The sequence below is a fragment of the Myxocyprinus asiaticus genome, chromosome 11 (genome assembly GCF_019703515.2).
Source record: "Myxocyprinus asiaticus isolate MX2 ecotype Aquarium Trade chromosome 11, UBuf_Myxa_2, whole genome shotgun sequence".
Classification (NCBI taxonomy): domain Eukaryota; kingdom Metazoa; phylum Chordata; class Actinopteri; order Cypriniformes; family Catostomidae; genus Myxocyprinus; species Myxocyprinus asiaticus.
The window spans coordinates 41,476,589-41,501,971 of NC_059354.1; positions in this window are offsets into that span (position 1 = coordinate 41,476,589).

Below are 25,383 nucleotides of genomic sequence, written 5' to 3' on the forward strand. Positions count from 1 at the left end.
TTTTAAAATGGAAAGTAAAAGAGAGAAACAGAATAATTGGGAGGAAATGCTGTATATATTGTCTACACTTACACTTCATTCCATTTGTCAGGTCCACCAGGTTGGGAGATGGTTTCCAAATAGGTAAAAATGCTGTTTGTTATTGGAACCAACACCTCAGCCACCTCTGCTGTCAAAAGATCATGAATTACATTCTCCACCATCTGGACAGTCTCCTGTGTGAGGTTGCTAGCCTGAGCGTAGCTCATACTGGGGTTCAGGATCAGCTGAAGCAAACCTTGTAAAGCACCAAGAATATTGTGATCCACATCCTGAGGTAGAACTCCAGTCTCATTAGACATACTCTCCAGAACCACATTAATAGCACTTATGAGACCACCAACACTTTGGATACCACCATCCATGCTAGCCACCTCTAGAGCAGAGTTCACTGCCTGTGAGACCTGCTCAGCAACAGCGATGAAAGCTCTCTCCTCGGGGGAGAGTATGGGGTTCATAGCTTGGATAAGTTGGTCAAGATCCATCACGGATGTTGCAATATCTGCAAAGCTAACATTCCCCTGGAAAAATCTGTCAATTGCCATGGTCAATTGTTGGTTAGCAATCCAGTCCTTTGTCAAGTTGCCCTCATTTGAGTTTAGAATTAATTCTGTGACCTTTAATAACATGGATAAGATGGGCTGAGCTGTGCTGTTTGATGGCAGGGAATTCTGAAGTTCTTTCATCACATTTATGATGCTGAAAAAGAGAACGATCATGAAGTATGTCAAGACATTTTTCTTTATACATATAAAATAAGAGTGAGAAAATTTAATTGGATCAAATATTTATTATCTGCACTTACACTTCATTCCATTTGTCAGGTCCACTAGGTTGGGAGATGGTCTCCAAATAAGTAAAAAAGTTATTTGTGATGGGAACCAACACTTCAGCTGCCTCCACTGGAAAAAGGGCATGGATCACTCCCTCCACCCTCTGGGCAGTCTCCTGTGTGAGGTTGCTAGCTTGATTGTGGCTCATCCTGGTGTTCAGAATCAACTGAAGTGAGCCATGAAAAGCTCCAAGAATACTGTGAACCAGATCCTGGGGTAGAGCTCCAGTCTCATTGGACATACTCTCCAAAACCACTCTTATAGCACTGACAATGGCCTCTGTGAAGTTTCCACTTTGGAGTCCATCCTCAATGCTAGCAATATGTAGAGCATAATTTACAGCCTGAGAGACCTGGTCAGCAATGGCAAGGTATGCTCTGTCCTCAGGGGAGATTAGGGGGGTTATGGCTTGGATGAGCTGCTCAAAATCCATACCAGGTGTTGTGATGTCCAAAGAGCTCATGTTCCACTGGACAATTCTGGCAAGTGCCATTGTCAGTTGTGGGTTAGTGATCCAGTCCCTTGTCATGTTGAGGTAGGTCATGATCTGAGCTTCGATTTCAGAGGGAATACTAATGTTCATTGAGGAGTCTAGAGAGTCATAAAATGCCTGTTGGATTTCAAGATTTGTTTTAATCAGTTTCAGCTCATCATGCAGTATGGTCATGATTGCATTAGCAACCTGCATAAGATCTCCCCTATCCAGAGGAAGCTGCACATGGGCTGTCAAGTTCTGGATCTGGTTCATCACTAATGCCGTGAAATCGCTTTCTGCATTGCTGAGAGCCACTTGCATTTTGGTGATGTGGATCAGGGGATGGAGAATCTCTGCAAACATGCTGCTACTGGTGGCATTCCCAAGCTTGTTTAAATACCACAGTGTGATTTCCCCATATACTTTCAGTTTATAATATCCATGAGCCATCAGTGTAGAGTTAATGCTGTGATATGGATATTGTTCTTTGAATGCAATTTTCAAAAGGTCCTCCAGAAAGTTGAGCTCACTTGTAATCATAGTCATATTTTCCATTTCGAGACTCTGAAAGTTTTGTTTTATGGTTGACAGTGTTGCTATCAGCACCTCCTCTGTCAATGCATGTTGATCAGATTCATGGCTAGACATGTCCATTTGTTTCTGAAACTCTACAGCTGTGATGTTAAGCCAGTCGCTAAGAGTTGTTTGAATGTTCTCCGCCACTGGTATTTCTTGAAGTAAACCATTTGCACTCTGAATGAGTTGAAGAACACATTCAGCCTCAGATTGTGTGGTCTGAGGCATTGAGGAATTGTAAGTGTTACATTGTGGGGTTTGAATGGCCATATTGAGGACGAACAGAGGATGTAGTATGGATGCTGGCCAATCATTTCTAATTACATTACAGACTTGTTCTAATTCGGATATAGTGAGATTAGAGGCTTGAAGAGCTTGATTGATGCTGGTTAAATTGGCAACAGGAAATACATTGATCTGGTTAAGAAGATGTTTAACCTTACTGACAATCTCCATGTTGGATTCAGATGACATTGAAAGGAGCAGAGAAAGCATATCAGCAGCAACAGAAAGAGTCATGTTACCCTGAAAAGGTGTAATTGGCCAGTTGCTATCATTTCCAGCTGCAACTATTTCAGAAAGAAAAATGAGAAGATAAAAAACATTTTGGACATCAGCAGCGCAGTCCTGACCATATGCTGAGCAGATCTCCAAATCTTGAAAAAGAGCATGAGTGTTATTTAGCCCTGCTTCTAACTGAGACTGTTGCTGTGGAGACAGGAGGGATCCAAGTTGGCTCAAAATCGAATGCAACACTGCAAAACCCCCATTATTGTGTAGCATCTGGATGTAGTCATTGGTGAGGACCCGAAGAATGGCTGGTTGGAGGTCAGATGTTTGGGAACCTTCTGACAACAGATTATCTAGCTGTCCCAGTCCAAGAGCCGCCATGATCTCATTTAACAGAGAAAGCGAGAGTTGATTGTCAAACTGCTCAGTGGACTGAATATTGGAGAGGAGCTGAATTTCCTTATCAACTGTGTTACTGAGGCTCAGCAAAAGTCTTTGTAGTGATCTGTCATTGCCAAGCAGCTGACCAGAGCTGTTGGCAAGAACATGTTGCAAAAGTGCCATGTACGTATCCTTGTAGATGCTTTGTAGTAGAGCCACTGTTCCCTGGACAGGTCTACAATTAGAAGAGAAATGTTTGTATGTTAATATAACAAAAAATTATTATGTATGACTGATTGGTCTTCTTATTTAATTTTATACCCTCTGAGTACTAAGCATGCAGATACTAAAGTCAACATGGAACCGCATTTGCAACCCATTTTACTTTCGCAATGTGACATAATTCCGGGTGAAACAGGATATTAAATGGGAGAACTGGATTTGACGTTATCCACCAGGAATTTATTGTATCGTTAAAAAATTGGGCGTTCAAAAAGTAAGACCAGGGATGGTTATAAAAGGAAGAGGCATTGACGATGTTAGTTGAAAAGGAAAGTCATTTCAGAGGCAAGAGCAACTTATTACTTTTTGATAAAAGATTACGAAGACACATTATGTTTTCTTTGCAATAACATGCACCAATAAATCGGCCAAAATAAGACCAGGAAAGCAAAAGGTCAAGATTTCCTGTTGATTTTAATACAGACAGTGAATTTATACAAATATTACTTTAGCATCAATAAATGTTCCACAGTAAACAATCACTACCTTAGAAGGCTTTCAGGTTCAACTGACACATCAGAGATCATTGAAAGAATTTGTGAAATCAATGTTTCCCAAGTAAAGCCAGTCTGACAGGTAAGGCCAAATGAACCAACAGTGCCTGCAAGAAAATACATATTTGTCACATAATACATAATTCACTGCATGTTATTATAATTTGGTCCAAATAACAAATGAAAATCACACATTTACTTCAGTGATCATATTAAGTAACTGGTCAAATATGTTGCAGGGTAATTGAAAATCAGTGGAAACAATGGTATCACTTTGCATTACAGTGTTAATGTTACAAATATTTCACATTAATATAATTAAAAACAATAACTATTTTTTATCATACATTTACACAGCACAATCACATATTAAGGAATAAGTATTGTAAAAAGTCTACTGATAGACTTAACTTTGTCCAAAATGTTAGTAATATGGACCCTTTACTATTCTATGTATGCATTTGTAATTATATTTCTTGCAGTGACACTCACAGTTCGGTGATGCAGTGACATTGGGTTGGTAGTTCATAATCCAATATGCCATGTGGAAGTACGGTTCCATGGAGGGCCACAGAGAGCTGTTTTCTAGCAAAGAACCTATAGTCTCAAATGTGCTCATATCCCTAAGCAAAAAATAATAATGCATAAATAGACCTGAAAATACTTTTAATAAATGATAAATGTAAGTAGTAAACATGTTTCTACATGGAATCCAAAGCACTATAAAAGTTTTGTTCAAAGTTTGACAGCTAGTAATTCTAAACAAGCAACATTCTGGTCACATAGTAGTTCTTGAAATATAAGTGGGTTTCTGACCTGTTCAGCAGTATCTGGGACAAATTATTTGTAATGTTCTCTTGGGTCCATGCTGCAAAGTAGTCTTGATTGAGCTCAGTTGTCAAGATCTGGAGGGAAGTGCTGTATTGCAGGTAAGTTGCATATAGTCTGTGCCACTCAGCCATAAGTATGGAGGGTGTGACATTGTACATTACAGTTCCATTTACTACATCGATCAACTGCTGGACCTGTCACAAAATATTTTGTTTAGGCAAACAATATTACTAATCCATTTTTTTATTTTTCTCAAATAGTAAAAAAGGATGCAATGTTCTGGCAATCACTTTTTAATATATCCCCATACCGTTTCAATTACAGGATAAAGTGGTGTTAACAGCATTTGCTCAAGATTTGTGTTTTTCCCAGAGCAAATGAGAGCATCCCACTTCTGAGGGTCTGTAGAGGTAAATGTTGACATCCAAGTCCAGGGAGCAGACAGATCACTGCAGTTAGTGTGGCCTTCTAGAATCTGCATGAAAACATTGGGACAACATCCAACGTGGTAAATGAGGAGCTTTACGCAAACTACATGAAGCTTTCTTCTAAAGGTGAAGTGTGTAATGTTTTGATTCTAAAATGTTTTTTCATCACAGCTCAATATGCAGAGACAACTATAAGTAAGCCATTTGTAGGCTGATTTCCCTAAAAAGTGTCAACACTGTGGCTTTGTGGCACTATCAAAACACAACTGTGATTGTGAGCATCCCAATTAGCCCAACATAGCAACATAAACTCAATCAATGGTATTGTAATATTTGGGACATTTTCCCTAGCGGCCACTAGAGGTCGCTAGAAGGTTTGACTTTTAGTTTGAAGTTTGGTTTTTCTTGTACCTCTGTTCTCTGTGTTCCCTTTGATTCATTCCAGCTGTGTCTTGTTACCCTTGTTAGTTCTTGTGTATATATAGCCCTTATGTATTCTTTGTCATTTGTCTTGCATTATTTGATGTCCTTGGTTCTTGCTTGGTTCTTGCTTGGTTCTTGCTTGGTTCTTGCTTGGTTCTTGCTTGGTTCTTGCTTGGTTCTTGCTTGGTTTGCTCAGCTCTCATGACATTTTGACCTTTTATGGCTTTTGATTTTCATTTACATAAACCTGTTGCATTTGGGTTCTAAACTCCTACTCGCCAGACCCTCATCATTACAGAATGCAAGACCCATAATGAACCCAGCAGTAGCTCTTATACATCTTCCCCAGTGGAATCGTCCACTTGAGAACTTTTGTGGAGGAATTCTGCACCCTGTCCTGCAAGGTAGATTTTAGTGATGTGGTACTTAAGGATTTTTTTTCATGCAGGAGTAAATGAGCCTGTGTACTCCATGCTGCCCTGTGGCAGAGTTCCTTGAACTCTGGCACAATATATCGACTATGCCCTGTTGCTTAGTGGTTCGCCATTTACTGTAGGAGTGGAGGATAAGGATGTCATCCCTCCCTCGGCGGCCGCCACATCTGTGTCCCCAGTCATGGCCACCATGGTCAAGGAGCCGGCGCCCGAAGCTGTGCTCCCAGCCGTCCGGAAGAGGAGGAGGAGAAGGGCTCCTGCTCTGTCGCTGCCAGCTCCCACGGCCACGAAGGCTGTCGACAAGCCTGTCCGGTTCTCTGAGGCTGTCGATGAGCCTGTTGCTCAGTCCAGTGGCCACCAGCTGCCCACTTCCAGTAAGACACCTGTCCAACATCTGCCACCCAGTCTGCTGACCCCTGTCCAGCAGCTCCGCTTCCATGAAATATGAGTTTCCAATGGCTCTGCACCTTGAATCCTCAGCTTCCCTGGCCTCTGTGCTCTGAGTCCCCTAGTGCCTTGCTCTCCACTCTCTGCGGCTCTACCTCCTGGGACTCCGCGTCCTGCCTCTCCTTTTTTGTGTTAAGGAGCTTCAGGAGTCGCTCCTTAGATGGGGGAGCTCTGTAATAGTTGGGACATTTTCCCTTGCGACTACAGGAGGTTTAAGACTTTAGTTTGAAGTTTGGTTTTTGTTGTGCTTCTGTTCCCTTTGATTCATTCCAGCTGTCTTTTTTGTTACCTTTTTTTTTTTTTTTTTTAAGTTCTTTGTGTGTGTGTGTGTGTGTGTGTGAACAAATAGCCATTATGTTTTCCCTGTAGTTTGTCTTTCATTATTTGATGTCTTTGTAGTTTGAGTTCTTGTTTTGCTTAGTTTTTGTTTGCTCGGCTCTTTTATTTATTTATTTATTTTATGGCTGTTGATTTCATTTACTTTAAACATTGTTGCATTTTGGTTCTAAACTCCTACTCACCAGACCCTCATCATTACAGGTATGAGTTTGGGGTGGGATTCTGTTTAGTCAACTGATGAAAGAAGGAAGAGTGTTTGGGGAAACCTGTTTGAAGACACATTATTTTTGCAATTCCATTTGATGATGCCAGTGGCAGAGAAATTACACACCTGTACTTCGCTTTGGCTGACTCACCTTAACCAAAGTTTGTACAATGGAGTCCATTCCAATGTCAGCCCAGGCATTTGCAAAGGTCTCATTCTGCATTAGGGAAAGGAAACTCTCCTGGACATATTTGGCATCTTTCAGGACCAGCTGCATGAATGCTGTGAGGCAAATTAACAACACAGATGCTCACTTGTGACCTGCTGTATATTGATGGCATTGGAAATATTTACATGGCTTGTTTCTCTGTACATCCTGATACATACGTAGCTGTGCTTCCATTGCAACTCTGGCCATCTGCATGGAAGAATGGCCACCAATAATGAAAGTCTCCATGTACTCCCATCCAGGTATCCCTTGTAGAAGATCAAATGCTGTTTTGCCAATTCCAAAGATTCTTTAGTGAGAAAACCAGGGATGGGTAGAGGTGAAGGTGAGATAATTACAACCGAACAACACACTTTACCTCCTAAACAAAGACAACACCTGTTAAGTCAATGAGAAAACCGATTAGACCAGTGGTTCTCAACTTGTGGGTCATGACCCCAAAAATGGGCAATCAAATTTTAGGCTTATGGACTTTCTGTAACTTTTTTTTTTATTTTTTATTTTTTTATGTTAACATAACATAAAAGGCTGTGCTTCCAATAAACTACAGTATTTTGGCACAATTCATGTCACTTGGTTGTAACTAGCTAAATTAGGCAGATGCCAACATGGGTAGGTTGTGTGACACCCTTATTCACAAAAACCACAAACAAAACTATGGAAGGTAAAAGGAAAATACGACCCAAACTACATTATATATGGGTTGTGGGTTTGGTATTGTGTTCAGTAATCACTTGATCTTGAAATCTGGATCCTCAAGCAAAACTAGTTGAGAACTACTGGACTAGACAGTATGTTACAGAAAAGTCTATATTAGCTTCTAATTTCATTACAGCATCTAATTCCACCTAAACGGATGCAAAATAGTCTGGTTTGACATACAGTTGTTCCCACAGGCTCAGTGGTTGAGCGTCACTGCTGCTGCGCTGGGACCTGCTCCGTTTAAGTTCAGCATCCACAACTGCAGGAGAGACATTGCCCAGCACGTAGCTCAATACCTCCTTAGCGAAGGCCACATCTTCCGAGGCAGAGTTCTGACTCCACGCCACCATCACCTGTGGAGAGGGGGTGTGTTCAAAGTCCCTTTTAAACCGTGTGTGTGTGTGTGTGTGTGTGTGTGTGTGTGTGTGTGTGTGTGTGTGTGTGTGTGTGTGTGTGTGTGTGTGTGTGTGTGTGTGTCTTTTAATTGATTCAAAGAAAAAACACAACATATACACACCGAATCAACATTTAACTTTTAACCCTCATTAACATCCCTCCCCGAACAGCCCTGTGGTCACATAAAATAATACACAAACAATAAAAATAAAAATAAAATATATATATATATATATATAATAAACATGCATAATTAAACTAAACGTCTCCCTCCTCATCCCTTCCCCTAGAGTCCTCCAAAACTGCCAAATACCTACCCCACTTCCTGAAAAATAAGTCCCCCAGCCTTCCATCTATCATCTTCTCATAAGCCACCACCCTCCCCATCTCCGCACACCACTCCGGAAATGGTGGCGCTCCGTCTGACTTCCATCCCCTTAAAATAATTTGTCTACCAATCATCACGCCAGTCAGAACCCAATTTTTTTATATATTTGTCACCCGAATTTATAACTTCCCCATCACCCAAAATGCAAAGTCTAGGGCAAAGTAAAATTTGAGTGCCCAGAATGTCACACAAATAATTCTGAATCTTTAACCAAAAATCTTGGATCTTAATGCATCCCAAAAAACATGGGTTGTGTCTCCAACTTCTGATTGGCATCACCAGCAGGTGGGTGTGTCTTTAAGATCAAGCCTATATAATCTAGAGGGGGTCCAATAAAATCTTTGTAAAATCTTAAATTGCATAAGGCGAACCCTTGCATCTCTAGATGCAGACTTGACATTTTTCAGAATCTTAGTCCACACTCCATCCTCCAATACAAAATTAAAATCCTTCTCCCATAATCTCTTAATAGAAGTTAAAGCTCCATCCCCCATACTCTGAATTAACAGGGAGTAGTACACTGATGCCTCATGACCTTTTCCAAAAGCCGCAATCACCTCTCCCAAAGCATCTGCCTCTTTAGGGGGGTGTGTGCTACTCCCAAAAATAGTACAAAGCAAGTGGTGCAATTGTAAATACCTATAAAACTGAGATCTGGGGATCTCAAAATGTTGGACCAAGTTTTCAAACGATCTCAACACTCCACTTTCATATAGGTCACCGAGTGTACAAACCCCACTCACAATCCACTCTGGCCAGCAGAAAGGGGACTTGCCAATACATAATCTTGGGTTCTGCCATATGCTCAAGGCAACATTTAAATAAGTGTCCAATTTAAACAATCTGGACACTTTAGTCCATACCGAGTGTAAATGCGAAATAACGGGGTGTAACTTAACTTTACCGATTAGTTTGATAGAGATGCTTTGTAATAGCGAAATGGGGGCAAGAACTGCCTGTTCAATAACAAACCAGGGAGGGGATCTCTCAGGTGGAAGTGACCAATGAGCCAAATGTCTGAGACTGAACGCATAGTAATAAAACAAAATCTTGGGTAGGCCTAGCCCTCCTTTGTCAATCAGCCTATGTAACTAATTAAAATGCAATCTGGGATGTTTACCACTGGGACTTCGCTATGCTATCAAATTGCTTGAAATAAGAGAGGGGTACATCTACATGGAGAGATTGTAGCAGGTAGTTAAATTTTGGAATACAATTCATTTTAATAACATTAAACTTCCCAATCATCGATAAATGTAATGAAGCCCACCTGCCCACATCACACAAATCTTTTTATTAAAGGGTCAAAATTGACACTAACTAAATCAGACAAATTTGCTGGGAATAAAATCCCCAAATGCTTAATGCCCTGTTTGGGCCATCGGAAGGCGCCCGGCTGGAAAGCCGTTACTGGACAGTACACTGTCAGAGCCAAAGCTTCAGATATAGACCAATTAACTTTGTATCCTGAGAACTTGGAAAAGGAATTAGTAATTCTGTGGAGGCAAGGCATAGATCTAGTAGGTTCAGAGACAAATAATAAAATTTCATCTGCGTAAAGCAGAAGCTTATGCGCCACACCTCCCGCCACCACCCCTGGAAAATCACCCCCCCCCCCCCCCCCATCGCGGCTGCTAATGGTTCCAGGGCAAGACAGAACAATAAGGGGGAAAGAGGGCAATCCTGCTAAGTGCCCCTATCCAGAGTAAAATAATCTGAAATTAATCCATTTGTTTGTACTGCTGCTACAGGGTGTCTATAAAGTAACTTAATCCAACCAATAAATGTACTCCCGAACCCATACATTTCCAAAATCTTAAAAAGATAAATCCCATTCTACCATATCAAACGCCTTTTTCAGCGTCAAGTGAGATGGCAGCGACCGGAGATTGATCATTCGCTACTGACCAGATGATATTGATGAGACGCCTGATGTTATCAGAAGAGGTTCGGCCCTGAATAAACCCCACCTGATCTTTATGTATAAGAGATGTCATAACCTTACTTAATCGGTTAGCCAAAATGTTTGACTATTTTTTTTTTTACATCTAGTTGGATCAGGGAGATTGGACGGTCACTTTTACACTCGCTTGGATCTTTGTCCTTTTTAAGAATCAGACTGATCCGGGCTTGTGTCATGGTTGGAGGAAGCTTTCCATTCTTTATTGATTCAGTATAAACTTCTAACAAAATTGGAGCCAGTTCTGTAGCATAGGATCTAAATAATTCTACGGCAAAACCATCTGGCCCCGGAGCCTTGCCAGTAGGTAGGGACTTAATAACCTTGGAGGAGCTTGACGAGGTAATCTCAGAATCAAGAGTTTTTTTGCTCAATCATCAATTTAGGAAGATCTAATGGTTCCACAAAGTTTCTAATATCTTCATCAGTAGATGAAGACGTGGAGCTATAAAGATCAAGATAATGCCTTTAAAGAGTTCTATTAATATCAATGGCTGAGGTAAAAATGTCACCACCAGCAGATTTCACTGAGGGAATGATAGAAAGAGACTAACTCTGCTTTATATATCTAGCCAAAAGCTTCCTTGCTTTGTCCCCTGACTCAAAGTATGACTGTCTTGCCCTGAATAACCAAAACTACACTTTCCGTGACAAAATAGTATTATATCTATATTTCAATCGGGTCAATTCTCTGAGGCCATCAGCTGACATACGGCGCTTCAGCTCTGCCTCTGCACTTTTAATATTCTCTTCCAACTCCACGAGTTCTCGTGCTTTGGATTTTTTGATGAATGAGGCATACTGTATGATCCGACTCCTAAGAACCGCCTTAAGTGCCTCCCAAGCCACGCTCATAGAGGATACTGAGGACCAGCTGGTCTCCATATAAACATTGATTTCAGTCTTTAACATTTGTTGGAAATCAGGATTTTGCAAAAGGGACTCATTAAGGCGCCAACTATATGATTTCTTTTTCTCTGTATATGGCAACACCTCTAAACTCACCGGGGCATGATCTGAGACTAATATATTTCCAATTGAGCAATCAACAAAAGATGAAATGAGGGATTTGTATATATATAAAAAATATATATATTCTAGAATAAATCTTATGGACTGATGAAAAAAATGTATAGTCCCTACCAGATGGGTTCAAAAGTCTCCAAATATCCGTAAGACCAAGATTTTTACACAACCCATGAAGTGTCAGTGTTGCTCTAGGGGGTTTACACACTTTTGCTTCACTGTGATCAAGGACTGATTCCATCAAAAGATTAAAGTCTCCTCCCAATATTATATTATGAGGGGTGCCAGCGGTTTGTAACATCCCTTCAAGATCTATAAAAAAGCCCTGTTCATCAGCGTTAGGTGCATAAATATTAGCCAAAATCAACCTTTGCCCTTGAATTTCAGCTAAAACAATAATGACTCTCCCTAATTTATCTTTAGTCTGTTTGAGACATTTGAATTGTAGATGTTTATTAATCAATATAATGACTCCCTTGATCTTACTTGAGCCAACACTAAAAAAAAAATGTCCACCCCATATCTTCCCAAATTTTTCAGCTTCCTGCGGGGAGAGATGTGTTTCTTGAAGAAACACTATATCATATTTCTTACATTTAAGAAAAGTAATAACCTTACTACTTTTTATGTGGTGCCCCAACCCATTTACATTCCATGTGGAGAGAGATAGTATACTGGTATTAACATTTTGATATAGTAGAAAAAATTGTGTGTCAAAAACAAAATTATACAGACCACATTCCCCATTAGTGAAACAATCAAACCCCGAACTTCCCCCTGAACAAAACAAACAGAAAAAAGAAAAACATGCGCATTAACCCCGCGCACGAAAGCGCCAACCAGCGACAATCCCTCTAAACTCAAAAGGTCCACGAATGCCCACGAGCCCCCACGACAACTTTGCCATTGGATTGCTCAATTTTGCCTCACAAATTTGTGAGGCAAAATTACATAACAGAAAAATACTTTGTAAAACAAACCCCAGCCAATAGGAAGAATGAACACAAAGAATGTGTAGATCCATTCACAAAACTGTCTCAAAAGTGTGATCTTCCACAAAACAAATTCCAGCTGATATAAAACTGTTCAGATATGTTCAGTGAGCCAGCTGTTATGAGTTCAACGGATGACGTAATCATTCCAATGTCCCATAAAAATACTCAACAAAACAAATTACAGTCAGCAGGAGGAATAAGCATGAGGAATAAGCATGAAGAATGAACAGATTAAGCCACAGCTGTTCCAAAGGAGTGTTATTCTATAGAACAAGCTCCAGCCGATAGGCGGAACCAATACAAAAAGAAACAAAACCGGCATCCCGGTTCCCCGGATGGTCAAGTCAATTCACTCGGAGGCCTCATAAAAGTATATACCATGACTTACACGATCCATCAACTTTATAAAAAACATCCTTTGTGTGAGCATGTAGATATTTTACGGTCATCCGTAGTGTCCACTCTCAAACTGGCTGGGAACTTAATGCAAATGTAACCTTTTGTCAATGCAAAAGTTTCTTTAAGGAAAAGTGTTATTCACAAAACAAGCTCCAGCCACTCTGCGGAGCCAATGCAAAAAGCAAAAAGAAACCAAAATGAAGCCCAGCTTCCTCAAAAGCCAGAGTAAGTACAGCGATTCGACCCACTCACATGAGAAACACCCAATGGTTTACTCACCCATTGATTCAATAAAAGACATTGCCTGATTGGGACATATAAATACTTTGTGACCATCCTTTGTTTCTCTTCTCAGGTTGGCTGGAAACATCAGAGCAAAAGTGATCTTTCGCTGTAAAGCAAGTTCCTTTACTCTGCAACCATCTTCGTAATGCCCCCAGACAGCTATTGTCCATGTAGGCAATAGTCATACAAGTACAGCTTCTATCTCCTCATGAGGAAAGACAGAAATCTCCAAAACTGATTTAAGATTTAAATTTCAATTGTGTATGTTAATTACAATGTAACCACACCGATTGCTGCTTTAGCTCAACACACTAAAAATCTGACTTTTTTTTCAGGCTTGTACAGCCAGTGCTCATGCATGATAGGTAACTAGCTCTTTTAAAGGAAGGACTTCTAATTCTACAGGTGCCATATTGAATGTTATGATATTTCCCATTAATTTTTCTAAGGTTGTGTCTGAAAAATGAAAAATGCTAACTTTGCAGACTGTATACAGATAGGAAGACATCAAGGTATGTCCAAATCCAATGTTTGCATCACATCCTGTCTACTAAGAGCTCTTCATTTGGTAAGTATTTGAAGGCAGCATAAATCCTGCGAGCGTGATTCGCCATCTTATACATAACGCTGCCTGTGAAGTAATGGACTGACTGGACAGTGAGGCACCAGGCAGCTGCCTTAGTTTCCGGACGCAGCTTATGAGTTGTCTCTTCCTCATTCTTTCTCTGGTATGTTGCATGTTTGCTCGAAGTTTCAAACACTGTCATCTAGAGTTTAGCTTTGGCATAATTTTCACACACTTCATTCACCTTTAAGTTTAAATTCATTGTTGGTTACTGAGTACTCAACATTTGTCATGTGGACATGCAGCATGACTTTTGAAGAGAAAGCTATGATTGGGTGATAAGATATTGTTGTATAATTCCCTCTGTGGTAAGGGAAATCGCTGACTGGGTCTCCCTGAAGGGTGCCGCATATCTGTGCATACACATGCAATCAGTCTCTAGCGTGCTTTTTTTGTGTTTAGACTGATTGTTTCCTAGGTAACATGCACAGCTGATGTTTGTGTGTTTTCCTCACATGATCGTTAATATAGCAGGTAAGGGGGAGGAACCTCAGATAAGAGTTCTCGCTCTCTTATTCTCTTGTCTAGGTAATAAAAAACCAAATATAAAATTTGTTGAAACTCGACATGTACAGTAAATATAGTGGACATGTGGTCAGTGTTAATCTCATCAACAAAATAACTGATACTTTTTTCATTTCCGTCAACAATAAAAAAATAAAAATAAAAAAACACATTTGTATGATGTTGATAAACTATTTTAATTCAAATATACTGTTGACGAAAATATTAGAAGAAAATGACGCTGTATTTGGTAAAAGATTGGTCTGTAAATGTTACACATTTTTACACGTGTGAGTTGTTTTTTTTTTTGTTTGTTTTTTTTTCAAAGCACAAATGTTATTTTTGTCAACTATGATGTCATGCAATTAGATTAAAATTAAATTTGAAGGACATATTCGTCAAAAGACAAAAACTACGACTAAAACAAAAAACTCCTGGGTAGAGTTGCACCAGCTGTGCGTAAGGTCTCACCTAAGTTTAGACGTAAAGTTCACACTAAGGGCTTAGTTACTACTAACTAGTAGTTACTAAGTCAGTGCTTAATTTGGTTGCACCAACTGTTCTGAAGGCAAGACTTAAAAAATAGGTCATAAGATCTCCGTAAAGTAATGTGTAGTCGCATAATATGACGTTTACTTGTAATGATTCAATAAGCAGCCTTCAAATTTGAAGCGTTAAAAAGACATGAATTTCAGTTTTATCTTGTTACGGTTGATGTTCAAACCTTGTTTGCTCATGTAACTGTCAGCTGTAATAAATTATATCTCCACTGAAATACAAAACTTAATAAAACAAGATTTCATTATTGGTATATTTGGTATATGTAAATAACAATATTCAATAACTGTATCTAAAATGAGTAAGGGACAATACTAATACCACAGGCTGGAAAAATAGACATTTATTCATTTTAATATCATATATATTTTGAAACATTACGTTCTAACTAATATTAATGGTGCAATCCTCAAACATTTAGTAGTGCATAAATTGTGACTTAGTGCCCATTTACGCCACAACTAGGCTAAGTTGTAACTTGCGTATAGCTGGTGCAACCAGCCCCTGGGCTAGTAAGTTCAGGAAAGATAAGGAAGTGTTATTTAGACAGATTTCTATAATGCTATTTGCAGTATATGCATATCTGAGTTCTATACCTGTTGAGCAACCTTTCCTGTATTTATTCCTTGAAATATCTGTCCAACTTCCCAACTCCAGCAATAAGCAGCAGTGATGTTATGATCGCACAAAAAGGTACGGAAGTCTTCCTCGATGAACAGCACCAGAATCTGAGAAGGTCAAAACATATGAGTGTGTGAATGGTAGTGTAGTTGTTGGTGAGTGTGTGTGTGTTTACACAATCTTTAAACAAAATAAAAACAGCAGGGCTCTGTTCGAAAACCTTGTGAGTTGCCTATGTAGGCAGGTTAGGGTTTTGTGATTCAAGGCAGTTTTAGGGATCTTAAGGCATAATAGGTATGCTACCAACACAAAGTCTGTTCTAAAAGTTAGACAGTCTCTTCTGTCTTCTTTTGGCCAAATTCTGAGGCAGCAGCACATCCTTCACAGAGAAAGCAATCCAATAATGCACTGTGACAAGCTCAGGCAAACAAACCAAGTATAATTACATTTAAACTAATTTCTTTTAGTAAAATATGGAGACAAAAATACTAAAAACTGTGTGCTATGTATTTTTATGCTTATCAGAGTATCACGTTTTTAGCTTAGCAACATGCTAACACCACACTCTATTGAAAAAAAGTGAGAGTTCAGGCAGACGCATCAAGTATAAATAAACTTAGTCATTCAATACCATAAAGTATGGATAAAAATATTTTTAAAAAAATGTGTGCCATGTATTTTTTTTTAAGCATATTAGAGTATTGCATTATTATCTTAGCAACATGCTAATGCCAGACTCTGTTGAAATCAATAGTGAGTTGAGTCAGCCATACACTTAGCGTGAAGAGCACTACTTTAAATGCTCCTGACAAATTAAGTTTTCTAAGTTTGTATATTTCATGTAGCCTCTCAATTTATATGAGGTCATTAAAAAAAACTACATTCATGATAAGAATTTGCTAAATGTGGTTTCAAAAGTTTTTAATTTATAGCATGTCACGCTTCCGGACATGTCAACTATCCGTACACTGATTTAGAACCTGCTCTGAACAACAAAGAGACGCCTACCTTGTCAAGAGGAATCCGGATTTGGTTGATAAGGTCCTTTATCTCTGAAGTGAGTGGAACAATGCTTTCTGGTGTCATGACGTCACTCAATTGGACATTCACATCTATTTAAAAACAGAGATCAATGAGACCATGGTTTTGTAAGACTGGCATGTGAAAAATCTGGTGTGTGAATTTATGTGCGTCATTTAATCTTCTGGGAAACGTACTGTTAAAACACCAGAGTTTTACTCTGTTTAGCTTTCTTCTGTGAGAACAAGCTCATTGTACTGTAATAATTATAATTTTTCACCATGTCAAGTTGGATGTTCTTCCCCTGTAGTTCAAGGGTATGGTGCACACAGAACATGTAGACCAGACTGGTTTGGACAATGGACTTGTTGGTTCCTTAGCAACCTGGAGTTGTGCTTTTGCTTAAGGGCACAATAGTAATAACCTTGTAAGGTTCAAACCAGCAACCTTCTGTTTAACTACTTTTCCTGTTTAAATGGGTGGTCACTGGTAGGCTTAGGGCTTAAAGGAATAGTTCTTCCAAAAATGAAAATTCTCTCATTCACTTACCATGATACCATCCCAGATGTGTGTTACTGTCTTTCTTCAGCAGAACACAAATTAAGATTTTTTTGAAACATTTTGAAGCTCTGTAGGTCCTTATAATGTAAGTAAATGGGTGCCATCAGGCTGCTGGCTAAAAACGTTTTAATTATCAATTTGTTTCTTACACCAACCTTTCAGTTTGCTTCAAAAGACATTCATTGATCAACTGGAGTTGTGTGGATTACTTTTATCCTGCTTAAATATGCCTTTTGGACCATCAAATAGCCAGCAGCCTGATGGCACCAGTTTACTTTCATTATAAGGACCTACAGAGCTTCAACATTTTTCGAAAAATCTTAATTTGTGTTCTGTTGAAGAAAGTCATAGATATCTGGGATGGTATCAGGGCAAGTGAATAATGAGAGAATTTTCTTTTTTGGGTGAACTATTCCTTTTTTAAGAAAAGCCACAAACAGGGCAGGTACAAGGATACAATCTTTGGCGAGGCACTTGTATGTTTAGTGGGGGCAACACTGAACATTTTGGCATCAGTCCAGGGGGCAGAGTGCCCCTTGATCATTTCGATTTTAGTCAGGGCAGGGGCATCAGCAGTTTCTGGGGTGACCCGAGGCAAATACCTCCCATCCATCCAGAGCCAGTCATGGCCCCTAATGTTTTTTATCACCTTGTCTTTTTCATGCCTGGTAATTTTGTCACAAATTGAATTCTACATAATTACAACAGTTTTGTTCTGGAAATCTGACACACTTTCTCAAGCCACATCTGGACTATTTTAAATAAAGTTTAGTACATTTTGTCTCTGATACTGCCAGAAACAACTACTAACATTATATAGAAAAACATGAAATGAAAGTAAATTGTTAGTGAGGCTAACATTTTGCCTTACGTTCTGCCTAACATCTCACTTTGTGTTCCGTGGAAGAAAGTCTTACAAGTTTAGAACAACATATGATAACAGAATTTCCATTTCTAAGTGAATCATCACAGCACATTTTGCCCTGGTTAAAACTTTCTGTACCTATAAATTCCCTTTGCAACAAGGCATGAACTGACCCTACATACTGCATGTACTGAACATGGCAGTTTACAGCAGTGTGAGCTGACTAGCCAATCAGCTAAATCAAGCTTGAACAGCCAGTGAGTACCAATCCGAGCAAACCAACATTTAAACCAATCAAGGCAACTTAATCTAACAATGATCATCTCTTTGCTGGCTAATGAAGTAATTAGGGAAATTATAGAGCTTTAAATAGAGTTACACAAATGTCACAGGTCAAAATAAATGTTAAGACAGTCATCTGCAACATACCTCTTCCCTCCCAAGTACGGATGTATTTGAGAAAGCTAATGCTTTGATCAATGACTGGGTTCATGGTGGCAGTAGAAATATTGGACTGGGGTAAAATCCTCTGGATGAAAGTCAAGACACTAAATGCAAATTAGAAAAAAAAAAACAGTCAACAAACACAAATACATACATGCATGCAGGTCACATGTAATAATGTGTTTTGAAACGAATAGTGTTGTGAATAAACGCACACCAGACTGACCTGTGAAAACCAAGCACTTACACTTTAACAGAGCACTTACTGTACATATCAATGTAGTTACAAGAACAACCAGAACCAAAACACAAGCACATATTTAAAATGCAGAAATATGCATAGAATTGACACATAAACAAATCTAAACCACCTAAAAACTTTGCTATTTTTTATTTTTATTTATTGTACTGTAAATGACACAGCAGTGGTTCTTAACTGGTTTGCTTCAGATCCCAGATTTTACATTAGACATCAAGTGACAACCCAACGCAGAGCCAAACTTGTTTATTGTATGCAAATAAAAATAAATGGCCTCAAAATCAAATCTTGAAATTGGTCAATATTACGATGAACTCCATAAATACAACAATATGCTAGTGAACCTGTATTTACAGTAATTTAGTCTGGATGAAATTTTAACCTTGCGTTATTGTTTTTATGGTTTTCGAGAAGGACACGTCACAAAACCAGCCCAAGTTAGTATCTGCATAATTTGGCTTGCTTCTACAAAGCCACAGATGAATTTGGGCTGACATACCATAGTACCTAAACTGGACGCACAACCTTTGACGTTATCAACACAAGATATGCAAAGCATTTTCTCATTCCTTATAAAAAAAAAAAAAGATAAGTCTATTTATTTTTGCTATCTGTGCATTACTTTTGGGTTGTTGCATTTTATTTATTTTTTGCATTCAACATAGTTTTATCCCTGCTGTCCGTGATCCTATCAGAACAGACCTGTAACCCATTTTTGGGTCGTCACCCACCAGTTAAAAACCACTTTAACACAAAACTCTGATTTAATTAATACACACTTCTTCAGATTTCCCAGTTCCTCTGCTCCAGCACTTATCATCTCTGAGGGCTTCAGGAGGAGATCAGGCAGGCCCAGCAGGAAGTCCCATACTGATGTCTCTTGTTGAAGCCTATCAAGGACCACCACAGCCTCCCCAATAGAACTGAACACTTCCGTTGGGTTATTGAGGAGCATTTCTGTCAACATCTGCCAGTCCAAAACATATACAGATGAACATGAAAGCCATGAGATATAATGATTAATTTAATGACCAATGACCCTGTCTTTTGACACCCAAGGGAGAGCTGACCGAACCTGATTCAGGGTTAGTAAGGATGCCTCCAGAACCGTGTCATTAGACATACAGAAATGTATTATGCCATATGTGAAGGGATCCGGCTGAGAATCTGCTGTAATGTTCATGGTAGTCATAGAGAAACTGCATAAGGATTTTTTCAGGATGTTCACTGACTTCCAAATGGAGGCCATTATCTCCTATTGAAACAACATGAAATGACAAACGTAAGTAAGGTAATGGTCATATCACTGTTCATTTTTATGTGACTCAGGCCAATATAGTTGAATAACTATTATGCATGGTACAATCTTCAAATACATTCAAATTAAACAAACTATAGTTCTGTAGAGGACTTTTTCAGGCTTTGTTTTCAAGTTTTACATTTAAAATCTGAGGTTTGATTTGAGGCTTTGGAGTTTAAACAACAAAACAAAACCTGACTTTGCATTTCAAAGGGCGAACTCAAACTAATATTTTATGTAATGAGTATGTGACTATACAGTATATTGAATTGCTTCAATATATTCTTGGAAAACCTGGAAATATCAGAAATATTTTTCTAGAATATTCTACAATATTTTTAGCATCTAAAAATTGCTCATAAATTATTTTTGAAAATCCTTATCCAGTAATCAGTCCCACCAGGATTTTGTGGCACTTCTTCCTGTTTTTTGCGGCCCAAAATGGCTGAATTTGCTGCGGCTTTTCTTTTGGTTGTTGTGCAGTGAAAACTCACAAATCATCATCATAGACCTCTGTAATTGTGTTAATTACATTGTAAATGCAATTACATTTATTTTCACAATATGAATATACAGTTAGCAAGCAAAAAAAAAAAAAAAACGAATTACACATAAAAATATCATACATTTAGATGAAACTGTGTGTATTGAAAGACCCTTAATTATTTTTGTATTAACATTTTCTGCCTCAGACAATGCAAGAAAACTCGTATAAGGTTAAAATAGACATGCAGTAATCTGTAAACTAAAAACACAAATGAGGATTCAATAATTAGGCCTGTTGAAATTATTACATTGAATCTGATATTGAAACCTGATATATGGCCATATATACGAACAAATACAATAAGAGTTCATATATTTGAGCATTTATGTACAAATTTAAATTCCACAAGTGTTTAAATTTCTTTTTTACTGTATATGAAAATGGAAATTTTGGTAATATTTTGACATTTTTGTTGCATATGTATATGTGACCTTTTTATATCAGTAAAAAACATTTATTTTCAACATATAAGTGATCAGCATACATTGCCATTTTCAGATTCATAGCCTACTGTATTAAGCATTTCAAATTATAATCACAATTTACTACACAACTAATGGGGATTTTAAGTGAATGTTAGGGATTCTTTGTATAAACGTGGGTTTGTGTGTCTCATTTGAGGAAATTATAAAAAATTATAATTATACAGCTACTGCAAATAATGCAGAGATTTGTTGAATTTGCAAGAATTCTTGCAGTCGCGAGACTCGCAAAATCCTGGAGGGACTGAGTAATCATGAACAACTGGAAAATGGCATGGAAAAAATCACAGAAAACCATAGATCAAAAAGTGTAGGTGTCCTAATATTGGCAGTAAATCTGTAAAAATATTACATATATAAAATAGATCAATAATATAATTTATAAAATATTGTATATAAATAATCATATAAAAACATTGCATATTCAAATATTACATATTCTCACAAGAAAAACAATTACGTTTTCCATTTAATGGCATAGGTTGTAGCAATTATGCCAAACAACTAAGCAATTTGACAATGTGGTATACTATATATAGGCTACACAAAATAAAGACTACATATAAACATGTCACTATTACAAGAAACAATAATTTTATAGAGGCCTAACCTGATCAACCAGTACAGAGCTGTTGAAAATGTTCATGACAGAAGTCGCATTACTTTGAAAACTGGAATCTTTAAAAAAAAAAAAAAAAAAAAAGAACAGGGTTAACACAACGCAACAAAGTTTCAATTTCATATAGAAATTAATATAAAACTAAAAAAGTGTGTTATTTCTACACCACTAGCATCAATCTAAACAGAACTACAAAAATAATCACTGTTTTAAAAATGGTTTGGGTAGTATTTAACATTAAAACATTTAAAACACTGTATGTACTGAGCATTTGGTCCCATAGCTGTAGAAGCTCTGGTTGATCTGATGTTTCCCTTTTAAGAATGGAGTGAACCAGCCCTCCCTTTTGCAGATCGGCCAGTGGAGGTAAGTCATGGAGCAGTGCTGGTAGACTGGAATGAACAGAGAATCATGGGTCAGTACAACAACAAATCGGACATACTTTTAATTTATTTTTCAAGCACCTTTGCTTTCTTTTTCTCTTGCGAGCTATAGTTAGTTATATAAATGCTGATGTTTTACCCCAAGCCTACATAAAAATAATCAGGACAGACCGATTATTATAAGCAGATAGTATTAAGGGACGCGTCACGTAGTCAAAGATGGAACATTATTTAACAATGATAAGCACTAGGTGAGGGATTACACAAACAAGTTCTTTGAATTTAAACTCTCCTACATCACATTAGCAGGTAGCAAGTTTGCTGAGAACTCACAAAGAGTTTGAATTAATAAAGGAAGTAGCTAAGTAATGCTGCCATGGGAGTTTCTGTCCCCTTATTTTGTAAATCTTATAATTTCTGAATCACTCACATAATTTTGTAATAATTTTTTTTCTTTCTTTTTTTGTCTGTGTTATATAACTGAAGTATATAACTTTTTCTGTGTTAAAATACTTTATCCTATCCAAATTTAATTTGCAGAGACAGTTATAAGTAAGCCTTTCATAGGTTAATTTTCTCTAAAACTGTCAGCAGTTTGACTCTGTGGCGCCATGAAAATCCTCTTTTTGTTTTGAGACCCATCTGTACAAACACAATGATACTGACTCGACCAATGGCGTGAGTTGTGGTGGGACTATCTCTTAGTTTGACCAATGCCAGACGCGGGGCATATTCAGAAAGCTGTTTTGAAAACAATGTTTATTTTTGCTATTCCATAAATTTTTCCAGCCCTTTTCATCAATCTGGAAGTGTGCAGTTCTTGAAGGGAGGGCAGGGGGCAACCAATAATGCTCTCAACAGTACGAACTGTCCTTTGTAGTCTTCTGATGTCCAATTTCGTAGCTGAACCAAACCAGATAGTTATTGAAGTGCAGAGGACAGACTCAGTGACTGCTGAGTAGAACTGTATCAGCAGCGCCTGTGGCAGGTTGAACTTCCTCAGCTGGCGAAAGAAGTACAACCTCTGCTGGGCCTTTTTCACAAATGAGTCAATGTGGGTCTCCCACTTCAGGTCCTGTGAGATGGTAGTGCCCAGGAACCTGAATGACTCCACTGCTTCCACAGTGCTGTTTAGAATGGTGAGCAGGGTCAGTGTTGGGGTGTTCCTCCTAAAGTCCACGTTTTGAGCGTGTTTAGCTCCAGGTTGTTTTGACTGCACCAGTGAGCCAGCCATTCAACCTCCCTTCTGTATACAGACTCATCGTCATCTTGGACGTTTCCGATGACACTAGTGTCATCTGCAAACTTTAGGAGCTTGACAGAGGGGTCCTTGGCATTGCAGTCATTGGTATAAAGGGAGAAGAGTAGTGGGGAGAGTTCACATCCCTGGAGGGCTCCAGTGCTGATCGTACATGTGCTGGAAGTGAATTTCCCCTGTCTCACTAGCTGCTGCCTGTGCATCAGAAAGCTGGTGATCCACTGACAGATAGACGTGGGAACAGAGAGTTGGTGTAATTTAGTCCGGAGAATAGATGGGATGATGGTGTTGAAAGCCGAACTGAAGTCCACAAAAAGGATCCTTGCATATGTCCCTGGTTTGTCTAGATTTTGCAGGATATGATGCAATCCCATGTTGACTGCATCATCCACAGACCTGTTTGTTCGATAAGCAAATTGAAGGGGATCTAGAAACGGTCCAGTGATGTTGGTGGGCCAACACCAGTCTCTCAAATTACATCATGACCACAGACGTCAGAGCGATGGGTCTGTAGTCATTAAGTGATTTGGGGTTTCTTTGGGACAGGAATGATGGTGGAGCGTTTGAAGCAGCAGGGAACTTCACACTGCTCCAGTGATCTATTGAAGATCTGTGTGAAGAACTGTCACTGCTCACAGATAGTTCAGGAAAAACACAGTTCCTTTTTATACTCAGTAATAATGCCATTTCAAAACATCTGAAGCATTCACAAAAAAAGATGCTAAATAGAAATGAACAAACTCTTAAAATTTCAACTGAACTTTCAGCATATGTACACACACCTGTTAACACAATAATGCTTTCGTTGTGTAATTAATTGCGCTCCGTTTCTGGATGTCTATCGTAGCTGGACTGTATTGGTGGATAATATAAGTAATCCCCGCTGTTGACTTCTTGCCAATAAAGTGAAAAGAGGTATTCCCAACCTTTTCAAACAGATGTTCCTAAGTCAATCCTTCTGTAGGCAGCCGATGGAAGAAGTAGCATCTGGGACTGGAGCGCTGTGCTTTGTGAGTGGTTTCTGATCATAATATTGCTATTTTAGACAAAACTTTACATTTGCTTGATTATTAGGATAACCATTAACTGCACACATTGTCCAGGAAATTTTACAACATTTAAAAAGCAAGAATCTAACCGCATGACACACAAGCAAGCAGTGACCGGCTACACACAAAACGCCAACCAGTCGCACTTCCGCTAGCCAACCGGAAATTCCGCCCATCTTGCGAAATACAGTGGGCTTGCTGATAATTTTGTGGATAAAAACCTGCAGTTTCAAGTAGTAGTATCAAATCCTATTGTACTCAAAATTTCTGTCATCCTGTTTTTTGAAGTTTTGCTCATTTTAATTGCATGACAAATTTCCATCAAACTAAATTGAATAATCCTTAAATAATGTACATATTATATGTTCAGAATAAATGTGAAGTATTTAATAACCATTACTGAGGAGTATGTGTCACAAGCACACTGGGCTCTCCCTCACCATCAGTCACCTGCTCTCACTCGCCTGAGTGTTAATCACACACACCTGCAGCTCATTACCATCTCGTTTGGATGTGCACTTAAACCCTACTCTCACACTCAGTCAGTGCATGGCTTTATTGTAAGGTTTTCTGGACATCCCTCTCACCCAGCCACAGTGGAATACTGCTTCCTTGCTTATAATTTTATCAGCAATCTGTTCTGGAGAAGGAAGTTAATTTACTCTGAGTCTGATTTACAGCATATCTATTCTTCTGTGTTTCTCCTCACCTGTTTGTCAGTGGATGGTTCTGGATATACACATCAAGTGACACTGATTACGGCATTTTCACTCACCTGGTCTAACCTCACCTGTTTATCTACGATCCCCTCCTGACACGCAAGATAAGTGTTTTTTTTTTTTTTAATGTATTCTGAGTTTTCAGCATATCTACTTGCCTGTTGGAACTTACATGTTATACCACGAACCACTCTTGATTACTAAGGAAAGTGACTTTGAGATCCTTCAAATGACTCTGTGTTTCTATGTAGCAACCTGCCCTTCAGTTTACGTACCTTACTCACCTGTGTTCTGATTTGACGCTGAAGTTACCTGTTTGGACCAGTGTTGACCTGGAAGTTACCACTCATGGATAAGTGCCTTCTACCTTGGTTCTCAATTTAATCTGACTGTGTGCCACATCTGAATATTTACCTTGCTTGCTTACCTGCTTTTCCAGTGTCCTGTTTAATAAACTCCCGCATCTGGGTTCATCTCAAGCTTCTGTGTCAG